Consider the following 12498-nt stretch of genomic DNA (forward strand, 5'->3'; position numbering starts at 1 on the left):
TTTCTTACACTTCTTGTACCTATAGTATTATGTCTTTCATAAGAGTTGGGAAATGTTCATTGATTATTTCATCTATTATTCTTTCTGCCCCATTTCCCTTCTCTTCTCCTTCAGGGACACCTATAACAGGTATATTTGTGCACTTCATGTTGTCATTCAGTTCTTGAGCCTCTGTTCATACTTTTTCCATTCTTTTCCCTATCTATTCTTTTATGCACAGGATTTCAGATTTCCTGTCCTCTAATTCCGTAATCCTTTCTTCTGCCTCTCCATGTCTGCTATTGCATGTCTCCATTGTATTTTTCATCTCTTCCATTTTGCCTTTCATTCCCATAAGTTCTTCCATTTAAAACAAGCTTATGAATTCTTCCTTATGGTCACCCAATGTCTTCTTTATATCTTTCATCTCTTTTGTCATATTTTCTTTTAACTCATTGGTTTGATCTAGAATATTTGCTTGAACATCTTTAATTAGTTATTTCAACTCTTGAATCTCAGTTGAGGTGTTGGTTTGTTCCTTTGACTGGGCCATATCTTTGTGTTTCCTGGTGGGGTTCATGATTTTTTGCTGTCTGATCATCTGATTTTCTTGATTAGTTTATTCTGGAGGTTTTCTTTCTTTTGTCTTGGGTTTCCTTTGATCTCTATCTTTTCTTTGTTTCTTGCACTGGCCAGTTGTCAGACTGGCTCTGCCCCTTAGTCCTCCCCCCGGTATCAGGCACCCACCATGCCCTGCCACAGGCACCATAGGTAGGTACTGGGAACCCCACCAAGTTTACTGTGCATGGTAATATATATATGCTGGATTCCAGTGATGCTCTGTTTTCTGACAGCCAGCAAGACCTGGATTTGTTTTGGAACCTGCTTCAACAGTTGGGTTGTCCATATTTCTTAGCCACAACAGGGCCAGGCTTCTGTGCAGGGCATGCAGACCAGCTCCTGTGGTCCTAATAAAGGGTTTGGAGCATCTTTTTAAAAAAGTATTTTTATTCACTTGCACTTTCCAGACTGTCCAACCAATGCACTGTTCAGTAACTTGATTGTCCTCAGATGCTGCTTTGCCTCAGAGCCCAGGCTGCATCTACAGAGGTGAGCTGAAATTGTGGGATTCCTATGTCCTCACTTTGCCAGCCAAAATCTGGTCGATGTGGGGCTCCACCCTCAGCTGCCCCAGTACTCCAGCCGTCCCCAAGGCAAGGAAATGGCCACTGGCTGCTGCTTCCCTCAAAGGTGTGGGAAGGGCTTTCAGACTCAGGGCTGGAAATGCAGTCTCTGCCACATTTCCTCAGAATCTTTGTCCCTCACTGACTTAGGCCTTGAAATGTCCTCCCCTGTCCCTGGGGTCTTCAAACAGTGGGGTTGTGTCTCACTGCTGTGAGGGATTTTAAAATCTGTGTCCCTGGTAGACAGGGTCCCATCTCTGCTTCTGTGCCTTTCCCACAGAGACCAAGTGAGGGGGAGGGAAGAGGATCAGTTTTTCTGGGATGGAAGATTCCTACCTGAGATTTCTTCTCTTTCTTCAATTTGGCATTTAGAGGGTTTCTTCTCTAGTCTATATCATCCTCCAGAATTTCAAACAATTCAAAATTGTCCTTTTTTACATTGAATTCCTGGAGAGGAGGTTTTAGTAGCTATTTACATTGCCACATCAATGACATCACCCCTACATTGATGACATCACCCCCATATTGATGTTGTCACCCAATAATTATTTGAAAGGATTAAATGAGGTAATATACTTAAAATGTTTAACATAGATCCTCACACATCTTTGCTTCCCAAAAATTGTTTTAAATTATTACCAGAATTATTTTCTTAAGTAGGTGAATCTGATCTAGATTAAATAGACTGTTAATTTCCTAAAATCTTACATGACTTAAGGTGCCCTTTTTATATATGCATTTTTTGTTTGAAGGAGGGAAAAAGCCAACTAATTTTCAGTACAGATGCTATTGCCTCTCCCAGTATCATTTCCACACTGTCAAGGGGAGAGGGAAAGAAAAGTTTATTTTGATTATTCTCTTTTCTTCTTTCTCCCACAACTAACCCTGTACTTGAGCAATGGAAGTGATCATGGATATAAACAACCTTTCATCAATTGTGGCTGAAAACCCAGGGGAATGAGTACAGTTTTGTTGTTAACTGACAGGCATTGATGTTGCTTCTGTTTGTGACCCTTTTTGGGACTCTGCATCTCTCTTTGATTCTAACTGCTCTTTCCCTCCCCAGAAATAGAGACCCCTTCCAAAGGGAACTCAGTTCTCCCTTGGAGTTACATAAGTTTACTTCTTGCTCTTCAAACCATAGGAATAGAAAAGCTATCAAAATTTCCTGAACTGCTCTGGCTCAGAGTAATAGCAGTAAATTAAGAGACACAAAGTCAAGAGTCTGACTAACACAAAAGTGGAAAGTAAATTTATAGCCTGATTATTCCCTGGTGGACAACTGGTTGGTGATATTTGGTGAGAATCATTTTATAAAAATGCTTCTGGGAGAACAATTTGTTAGACCTATTAAAGACCAATTCCTATGATTTCATCTCAGTTTACATTTGGTTCTTGCCAAGCAAATTCCCTTCAAGCATAGGAATAAAGGAGAAAACTCCTAGGATGTGTATGTGCATGCTGCTTTAGCAGTTATTTCAAAATGTTCCATGTTTAGTATTCAGTCAGATCAAGTGAAAATAAATTGTATCTGCAGTCAAAAGACCAGACCACTTTCTTGTGAATGGATATGCATTTCTCTGTGAATCCAAGATTGTATCAGGTATTTATCTCTTCATTCAGCTTGCAAAGCAATGAGATTTTCTTCCAGAAAAACATTCCTGAAGATAATTTCAGAGAATTGACCTAGATTTATTTGACTCAATGTTTTATTGTCTTGCATTCATATTTGTATGGCAATAAGGGTTAGCAAAATCTGTGCCAGAGGAGAATATGTGAAGCAGATATTTTTTATTGAGGATCCAAAAACTAATGTGAAGGTAGCTCAGAGGGAATCATTCTAATGCCTGTTTTAGGCTAATTACTTGTCCCTTGACATTTATTCTCTTTAATTGCTATTATAAGGCTATCCATTTAACTGTGGTATACATATTTGAGGAAAACATGTTTTAGCATATGTGCTTAGTATTAATTGTATATTGCAAGCATAATTTGAGAACTTAATAGAATGTAATAGAAATAAAATTCTGAAATGTTCAGAGATTTTGAGCATTAATATTCACAGATCTTACCACTTTTCAAAACGTCATTCTCCTAAAATAAATTTGACTTACCAGAGTCTGTTGAGTTTATATATCACATTCTTAATGTGTCAGTAGAATATCTGTGTATTTTATGCCAACTTGACTTTACCTATAAGTAAATCCATTTTCATGATGTTGAGTACACACAAAAAGGGGTGGACAGTTCTATTTGACAATGCTTCAAAAGCATAAATTTTTCCCCAACATACCCAGCAGAGAGACAGTGGACCAAGTGAAAATGTGTGGAAAAGATTTTTTGAATATCTTTGTCAACTGATTCTGAAAGAAGCAGGTTAAAAAGAACAGTTCTCACAAGATGCATCAGGCAACTCTCTGGAAATTTCTTTAGCAGAAATATTTCCTTTAGCAAAGTGCCTTGGATCTGAATTTAATTCAAATAGCAGTACTCTAGGATGAGCAATCAGTGTCTTAGTTGTGAATCATGGAGCATATGTGAAGACTGATTATTTTCAGACTGACCTTAAGTGTTCCTTGCCAACAATTGTGAGCAAATCTAAGACTGTATCAGTCAGTCTCAATGTGGGGATTAGTCTCTTTATCAGAAAATTGGAGGAAGGAAAAGATGTAAACCAACAGCTCAGTGTGTTTGTATGAACCTAAAAGAGTATCTAAAGGGAGTGACTGAAACTCAGTAAGTTTAAACCTACATCAAAATCTAACAGTTTCAAGCCTCTGAGGGAAGTAGTGACTTTGGATTTATTTATTTCTGTCCTCTGATAGTGCTGATTTTCAAACAGCTAAAAAGCTTTCTATTATAGCAAGTTATAAAGTTCAAATGCAATCATAGCCACATAAAACACTAATGGAATGTCATTTAGAAATGACTTATTTGGGTACAGTTAGCATTTTCAAGAATAATTTTCTTCACCACACTCAGTTCCATCTCTGGATTGTAAATGGATGAAATAATTCACTGTTGTAAGATGAGGGATTAATAACCTTGTTACTGTGTTTCTTTCCTTTTTTCTTATGTTGATATTTCTCTTTACTGACTGAAAATCTAGCCTCTTTTACTGGCTCTTGGTAAGAGTACTGGTTAAGTTCATGTGTCAGCTTGGCCAGATGATGGTGCCCAGCTGTCTGGTCAGGAAAGCACTGGTCTAACAGTTACTACAAGGACATTTCATGACTGGTTGATGAAGCAGAGGGATTGGTTTATTGAATCATTCATCAGTTGGTTGCATCTGTGGCTGATTATATCTGCAATCAATTGGGGGAGTGTCTTCCACAATGAGAGAATCCGATCAGTTGAGGACTTTTGAGAGAGTGGAAAGAAGCCAGGAGAAGGTAATTCAGAATTTGTCCCTGGAAGGAGCAAGGAGGGTTCACAGGAGCTAAGAGCTCATAAATACTTGCAGAAGCAGACAGAAAGATATTTTGTGATGCTAAGCTAAGAAATGAAGCCAGAGTTTGCCCCAGAGAGGCTAGGTGTGAACCCACAGGTATTTAAAGAGAAAGCCACTGAAGCTTTGAACTAATAAATCCCTTTCATAAAAGCCAATCCATTCCTGGCATGTTGCATTACTGGCAGCTTTAGCAAACTGAAACAGTGAGATACTGTATGCTTTTTACTATCTTGAACAGTGTTTGGGAGAAGAAACAGTTTATTTGGTAATTCCCACTGCATATTTATGGCAATAAATGTCAGCCTTTCCAGGTGTTAAAAATGGGTTGGTATAGGGGAAAAAAACAATCAATGCAAACTAGAGTCTGTATTTAACAGAAACATTGTATCATGCTTCCTTTAATGTAACCAAGGCAATATACCAAAACTAAATGCCTATAAGAGGAGGATATAAGTGAGCAGTATAGGATTCTTGGCTTTGGTGATGTACTTTTTATTGTACTTTATTTTAATTTTATCTTTTCTTTGTTACTTTTTAGGTATGATATTTTTCTTTCTTTTTATTTTTCTTTTGCCTTTCTACTTTTTTTGACTTTTCCTCTTTGTGCAAGAAATTGAAATGTCTTTATACATATAGTGGTGGTGGTGGTGAATGCATAAGTAGGTGATTATACAGGGAACCATTTATTGTTTACTTATGATGGAATGTATGGTATATGAATAAAACCATCTTAAAAAAATAAAATAGGTTGATGGATGAAACTTGAGGACAGTATGTTTAGTGAAAAAAGTCAGACACAATGCAAAAAGTACTGTATGATCTTACTGATACTGATATGAACTAATTATACTATGTAAACTCATATTAGACATGAAATATAGTTTACCAGGATATAGAATGAGGCTAAAGAATGGGGAGCACTTGCTTAATATGTGCAGAAGGCTTAACTAGGTTGAACTTAAGCATTTGTATATGGACAAAGGTGACTGTAGCCTATTATTGTGAGAATAATTAACAGTGCTGAATGGTGCATGAATGTGGCAGAAAGGGGAAGTTTAGAGTCACGTACATCACCAGGAGGAAAGTTGGATGTTAAAACATGGTAATGTATAACACAGTGTATCTTGTGGAATTGGAAATTTCTTCCATGAACTAGAACAAATGTATGACACCATTACTAGGGAATTAATAGTAGAGGGGTATACGGGGAAAAATGTACCTATTGCAAATTATGAACTACATTTAGTGATATTTTAATATTTTTTTATCAACCGTAATAAATGTACTATACCAATACAAGTCAATAATGGAAGGGAGGGTTAGAGTTATGGGAGGATTTGAGTTGTCTTTTTTTTATTTTTATTTCTTTTTTAGAGTAATGAAGATGTGATGATGAATGCAAAACTATTTAATGGTACTGTGAACAATTGATTGTACACTGTGGATGATGGTGTGGTATGTGAATAATCTCAATAAAATTGAATACAAAAAAAGTAAAAAGGTTGGATCAGCCATCAAAAACCCACCAAAAAAGAAAATTCCAGGAACAGATGGCTTCATATGTCAAGTCTTACAAGCATTCAATAAAGAATTAGTACGAATCCTGCTCAAACTCTTTAAAGATTGAAAAGGCTGGAAACCTGCTTAACTCATTCTATGATGACCACCTCACCCTAATACCAAAGCCAGACAAAGATACTATAAGAAAAGAAAATTACATACCAACCTCCTTAATGAATATAGATGCAAAACTCCTCAACAAAACACTTGTAAATTGAATCCAAGAGCACTTTAAAAGAATTTTAAACAATGACTCATTAGGTTTTATACCAGGTATGCAAGGTTAGTTCAGAAAACACAAACACACACAAAATCATGTAATATATTATGCCACATCAATAAATTAAAGGGGAAAAACCACATGATCATCTCAATTGATGCATACTAGGCATTTGAGAAAATTCAGCATCCTTTCATGATGAAAACATTAAAGGATGGGAATAGAAAGAAACTTTCTCAACATGATAAAGGAAATGTATGCAAAACCCACAGCTAACATCATATTCAATGGGGAAATACTGAAAGCTTTCTCTCTAAGATGAGGAACAAAACAAGTATATCCACTGTCACCATGTTAAATGAACATTGTGCTGGAACTTCAGTTAGAGCAATTCAGCAAGAAAAAGAAATAAAAGGCATCCAAACTGTGAAGGAAGAACTAAAATTTTCAGTTTGCAATGACATGATCCTATATGTAGAAAATCCTACAAAAATCTATAGTAAAGCTACTAGAATTAATAAATGAGTACAGCAAAATGGCAGGATACAAGAGCAACATGGAAAAATAAGTAGTGTTTCTACATACTGGTAAGGGGCAATCTGAGGAGGAAATCAAGAAAAAAATTCATTTACATTGGCAACAAAAAGAATAAAATATTTGGGAATAAATTTAACCATGGAAGATATTCCTATACATAGAAAACTATTAAAATTGATAAAAGAAATCAAGAAAGACCTAAATAAATGGAAGGACATACCATGTTCATGGACTGGAAGACTAAATAAACTTAAAATGTCAATTCTACACAAATTGATTTATAGGTTAAATGTGCCAATTAAAATCCCAACAACTCACATTGAAGAAATAAGAAAGGCAATAATAAAATTTATTTCAAAAGACAGTGTGCCACCAAATAGCTAAAAATATTTTGAGAAACAAAAATGAAGTTGGAGGTCTCACACTAGCTGACTTTAAAATATATTACACAGCTACAGTGGTTAAAAGAACATGGTACTGGCATAAAGATAGGTAAACTGACCAAAGGAAATGAATTGAATGTTCAGAAATAGACCTGCTCATCTATGGAGAATTACTCTTCAATAAGACAGTCAAGTCATTCCTAGTGGGAAAGAGCAGCCTCTTCAACAAATGGTTCTTAGGGAACTGGATATCCATATTCAGAAGAATTAAAGAGGACCCCTATCACATACTTTATTCAAAAATTATCTCAAAATGGACCAAAAACATAAACAGTAGAGCTAAGAGCATAAAACTTTTAAAAGAAAATGTAGGCAAATAACTTAAATATATCATGATATGTGGTAGTTTCATGGACTTTATACCCAAAGCACAAGCAATGAAAGAAGAAATAAATAAATAAATGAATTTCCTCAAAATTAAATAATTTTGAGCATCAAAGGACTTTGTCAGGATAGTAAAAATGTAGCCTATGCAATGGGAGATAATATTTGGAAATCACATGCCAGATAAGGGTTTAAAATCCAGATAAAAACCAGATAAGGGTCTATATATATATATATATACACACACACACATCCTACAACTCAGCAACAAAAAGACAAACAAGGCAATTTTAAAAATGGGCCATAGATATGGACAGAGATTTTTCTGAAGACGAAATAAATTGGCTCAAAAACATATGAAAAGCAGAAGGGGCCGGGGCGAGGAGCGAAGAGGCCGGAGGGAGAACGCGGAGGGGAGGGGGGCGGGAGGGGGGTGGGGGATCCCGAGGCACTCGCGGCCCGGAGTCTGTGAGGCCCGGGAGCAGCGCCAGTCGTCCCGCCTAGCCACAACTTGCCCAGACGAGACAGGCTTCATCCTGCGCCCTGGAAAAAAAAGCCGGCTCGCCTCTACTAGCTCTGCTTCTCCTCCGTCTCCACGGGCACCGCCTGCGCGACTTGCGCCCCTGGAGTCCGGATCCCCTTTGTCGTCCCCATCTGCCTGCAGCGCCCGGCGCCCGCCGAGGAGCGCGCAGCTAGATGCTGGGGATATAACCGTGAGCGAGAGGGAGCACAATCCTTGTTGCCGCTGAGCCTGCAGTCCAGTGGATGGAACTGACAGTCCACCTAGCTACCAGGAAATTAAAAAAAAAAAAAAAAAAAAAATTCCTGATGGTCCAAGCAGGGCCTCGCTGGCCACTGAGGAATGCCTGGCTTTTCTTCAGCCATCCTTCTCTGTGGTAACCACAGGCAGCCCCAAGAAACCCCAAGAATGAGAGGCCCGAAATCTGCAAGGAGCTGCTAGAAATGTTTTCAATTTTCCGGAAAACAGAATGCAGCCCGGATATAAGTTTGTAAGGGCCCTGGGCGCGCGCTGACCTCGCGCGGGGCGGGCGCCCTTTGCTGCCGGTACGCCCGGGGGCGCTGTCATAGCAACGGCCTGGACGCCCAGACTTTAGGCCGCCGCCGCCGCCGCCGCCGGGGTCCCGGCCTTCTCCAGCTCGCAAGGAGTGTGGCGGCGGTGGCCCGGATTGGCGAGACCAGCCCCCCTCCTTGGATGCAACCAGAGGCGGCGCACTAGCTTCCAAGCATGCCCTTCCAGAAGCATGTGTACTATCCGCTGGACAGCGGCCCGGAGGTTCCGGCGGCCACTGCCGCCTCTGCGGCGGGCGCGGCGAGCGCAGCCGCCATGGCCTGTGTTCCCCCCACCGCGGCTTCGGGGTCCCTGCCCTTCTTCCAATTCCGACCGCGGCTGGAGAACGTGGACTGGCGGCGGCTGAGCGCCATCGACGTGGACAAGGTGGCGGGGGCCGTGGACGTGCTCACACTGCAGGAGAACATCATTAACATCACCTTCTGCAAGCTGGAGGACGAGAAGTGTCCGCATTGCCAGTCGAGCGTGGACCCGGTGCTGCTGAAACTCATCCGCCTGGCACAGCTCACGATTGAGTACCTGCTGCACTCGCAGGACTTCCTCACCTCGCAGCTGCACACCCTGGAGGAGCGGCTGCGCTTGACCCTGGCCGACTGCGAGCAGAGCAAGAAGCTGGTCACCAAACAGGCTGGGGAGATCAAGTTACTCAAGGATGAGTGTAAACGCAGGAAAAAGATGATCTCCACCCAGCAGCTGATGATCGAGGCCAAAGCCAGCTATTACCAGTGTCATTTTTGTGACAAGGCTTTTATGAACCAAGCTTTCCTGCAAAGTCATATTCAACGCCGCCATCCTGAAGATTCTCACCTTGAGTATAAGAAAAAGGTGCAGACCGATAAGCTCCAGGATGAAATCAACATATTGAAGGAACAGCTGCAGCTCACCAAATCTCAGTTAGAGGCGGCACAGCATGCACATGCGGTCAGATTCTCTAAGGAGTACGAAATGCAAAAAACAAAAGAGGAAGAATTTCTGAAGTTGTTTGATAGATGGAAAGAAGAAGAAAAGGAGAAACTAGTTGATGAGATGGAAAAAGTCAAGGAGATGTTTATGAAGGAGTTTAAAGAACTAACTTCCAAGAATTCAGCATTAGAATATCAATTGTCAGAAATACAGAAGTCCAATATGCAGATCAAGTCAAACATAGGCACATTAAAAGATGCACATGAGTTTAAAGAAGACCGTCCTCAGTATCCTCAGGATTTCCAAAATGTGATGCAACTTCTTGATAGTCAGGAAAGCAAGTGGACAGCTCGAGTTCAAGCCCTTCATCAAGAACACAAGAAAGAAAAGGGTCGGCTCCTTTCACATATAGAGAAACTTCGAACCTCAATGATAGATGATCTAAATGCAAGTAATGTTTTCTACAAGAAAAGAATAGAAGAGCTAGGCCAGAGACTCCAGGAACAGAATGAGGTGATTATTACTCAGAGGCAGCAGATTAAAGAGTTTACCAGTAAACCATTAAACAGTGTCAGTGAACCCAAAGGGAATCCTTTAGCCTGGCAAACTTTCGAACCTAAGACACCTGCCCCAGCCGTACCTGTGAATGCTCCAGCACCACAGACTTTGGATGCTAAATCAGGTCTAACAATAGCACCTGAACAGGCATTCGCATCACACATACTGGAACCAATAGAAGAACTTTCAGAGGAAGAAAAAGTAAGGGAAAATGAACTCAAATTAAATAACAGCAAGGTACATTTAAGGAAAGCTTTGAAGAATAATCCCTCCCTCACTAAGGAAATAAGAACTGTCTTGGAACAGAGCTTGGTGGAGAAACTGGAAACCTTGGGAATTAATACAGATATACGTGGTATCCCAAGTGATCACTTGAATAGAGTGCTGAGAAATGTGGAATCAGCAAGACATGAAAGAGAAAGACAAATACCTAACATTCAGCAAATTAGAGAATTCCTTGAATATCAGGTCAGCTGTAAAATTGAGGAGAGAACATTACTGTCTTCAGATAAATGCAGTATTTCTCAAATGGATACCCTTGCAACTGGAGAAAGAGCCAAAGCAATGCAACATTCTTCCAAAAGCAGACATTTGATTAGACAAAGACCAGTTTTTACTGATAGAACATCTGTTCCAAAAATTCGGAAAAATATCCTAGAAGATAATTTTCCCGGAAAGCCATCTACTATTACGACCCCTCCCTTTAGTTCAGAGGAGGAATTGGATGATGATGACTTCGTACAGACATATGCATCCCCAGACTTACCTCCTCTGCAATCATCTAAAAGCAACAAGGGTAGCTTTGCAATGAATACTGCCAAAAGTGACACTGACTGGACCAAAGAGAGTGAAATTGAGGACTCTGATGTTTCTCCCAAGCCTGCAGGAACCGCCATTAAAACACTAACTGAAAAAGTTGAAAAAACAGTTACAAATCACAGAAATGTTAATAAACTAGTTGGTGGTATTAATGTTGCTGAGGCATTCATCAAAGAAGAAGAAATACCAGAAGGACTAAAGTGTGCAGATGTGGATGAGGATGACTGGGACATATCATCCTTAGAGGAAGAAAAATCTTTGGGGGAAAAAACTGGGAAAGAACAGAAGGAACCTCCACTGGTGAAGAATGAATCAAATTCTACTCACATACCAAGTGCCTGGGGTGCATCTAATGCTAGAGGGCCAAAGGGAGAAGGACTTCAAGAAAATGAATCAAGCACATTAAAAAGCAGCCTGGTAACTGTGACTGATTGGAGTGACTCCTCAGATGTATAACTAGAATTCCAAATGTCAGAAGATTCTTCCAGAAGCCAACAGTATTTCAGTGTCACAGCATTTTAAGCTCATGCCTTATAGTATTTCCCACAATAACAAGGAAGCTTATTCAGAGAACAAGGCTCTCTTTAATGGCATCTAATACAGTATTAAACAAGATTGTCAACAGTATTTGGAAGCATATAAAGGTGTTCAAGTCTTCAGTTGCTTAAAAATAACATGTCATCAAAGTCATAAAAAGCTTCAGAATGGTAATCTAGTGTTAAGTGTATTTTTTTCAAATAGTTTTTAAGTGAATTTTTTTCTTTTTTAGCTTATTATAGCAGGTTTTGGTTTGAATTATTAAACTTTTTAAGAAGATTTACTTTTTTATGTAAATCATCACATATGGAATGTGATATAAAATTCTGTTAGTATCCTCAAAATTGAATTAGTGGAATCAGTGAAACCTTAAGAGTGGACTGGTTATTTTTCATATGTAAGTTTTCAAATTATAATATAGCTATGCCCATTGTAAGCACATTTTCCTGAAATACCTTCATCATATGCAGTATTGAGCCATTGTAAGCATGTTGCTGTTAAAACAATTATTTTAGAAGTTAAATACTATTTCTGGAGTATAACCTTTAATTTGGATATTTTATGAATAAAATGTAGCTATTTTAAGTGCCAATTAATTTATCAGAATATAAATAGAAAAGATTGAGTAATTACTGAATTCATGTTTATGTATTTTTTTTTTAAATTTTTTAAATGTAAAACCCGAATTATAAAATACCTCAAAAGAAATTTAGTTATATTCTTGAGCAATGACATTGTCAAAGGTTAGAAAATTCATATGAGCTGTTTTTGCATTTTTTTATACTTTGTGGTACTATCTGTAGTCTGTTTCCAAAAAAGTAACAATTTAAATGATGTGTTGGGTTTTGGAGTTCTTCATTTTGTTAACCTTTCAAGTAAAGCCCTTCATTAAA

General features: G+C 39.0%; 1 pseudogene; it reads left to right on the forward strand.

Annotated features, from left to right (window-relative positions):
• The first annotated feature begins 8911 nt into the window (after positions 1-8911).
• Positions 8912-12245, forward strand: LOC119509085 (annotated as a pseudogene).
• The last annotated feature ends 253 nt before the right edge of the window (positions 12246-12498 follow it).

Source organism: Choloepus didactylus, chromosome 14 (genome assembly GCF_015220235.1).
Source record: "Choloepus didactylus isolate mChoDid1 chromosome 14, mChoDid1.pri, whole genome shotgun sequence".
Lineage (NCBI taxonomy): Eukaryota > Metazoa > Chordata > Mammalia > Pilosa > Megalonychidae > Choloepus > Choloepus didactylus.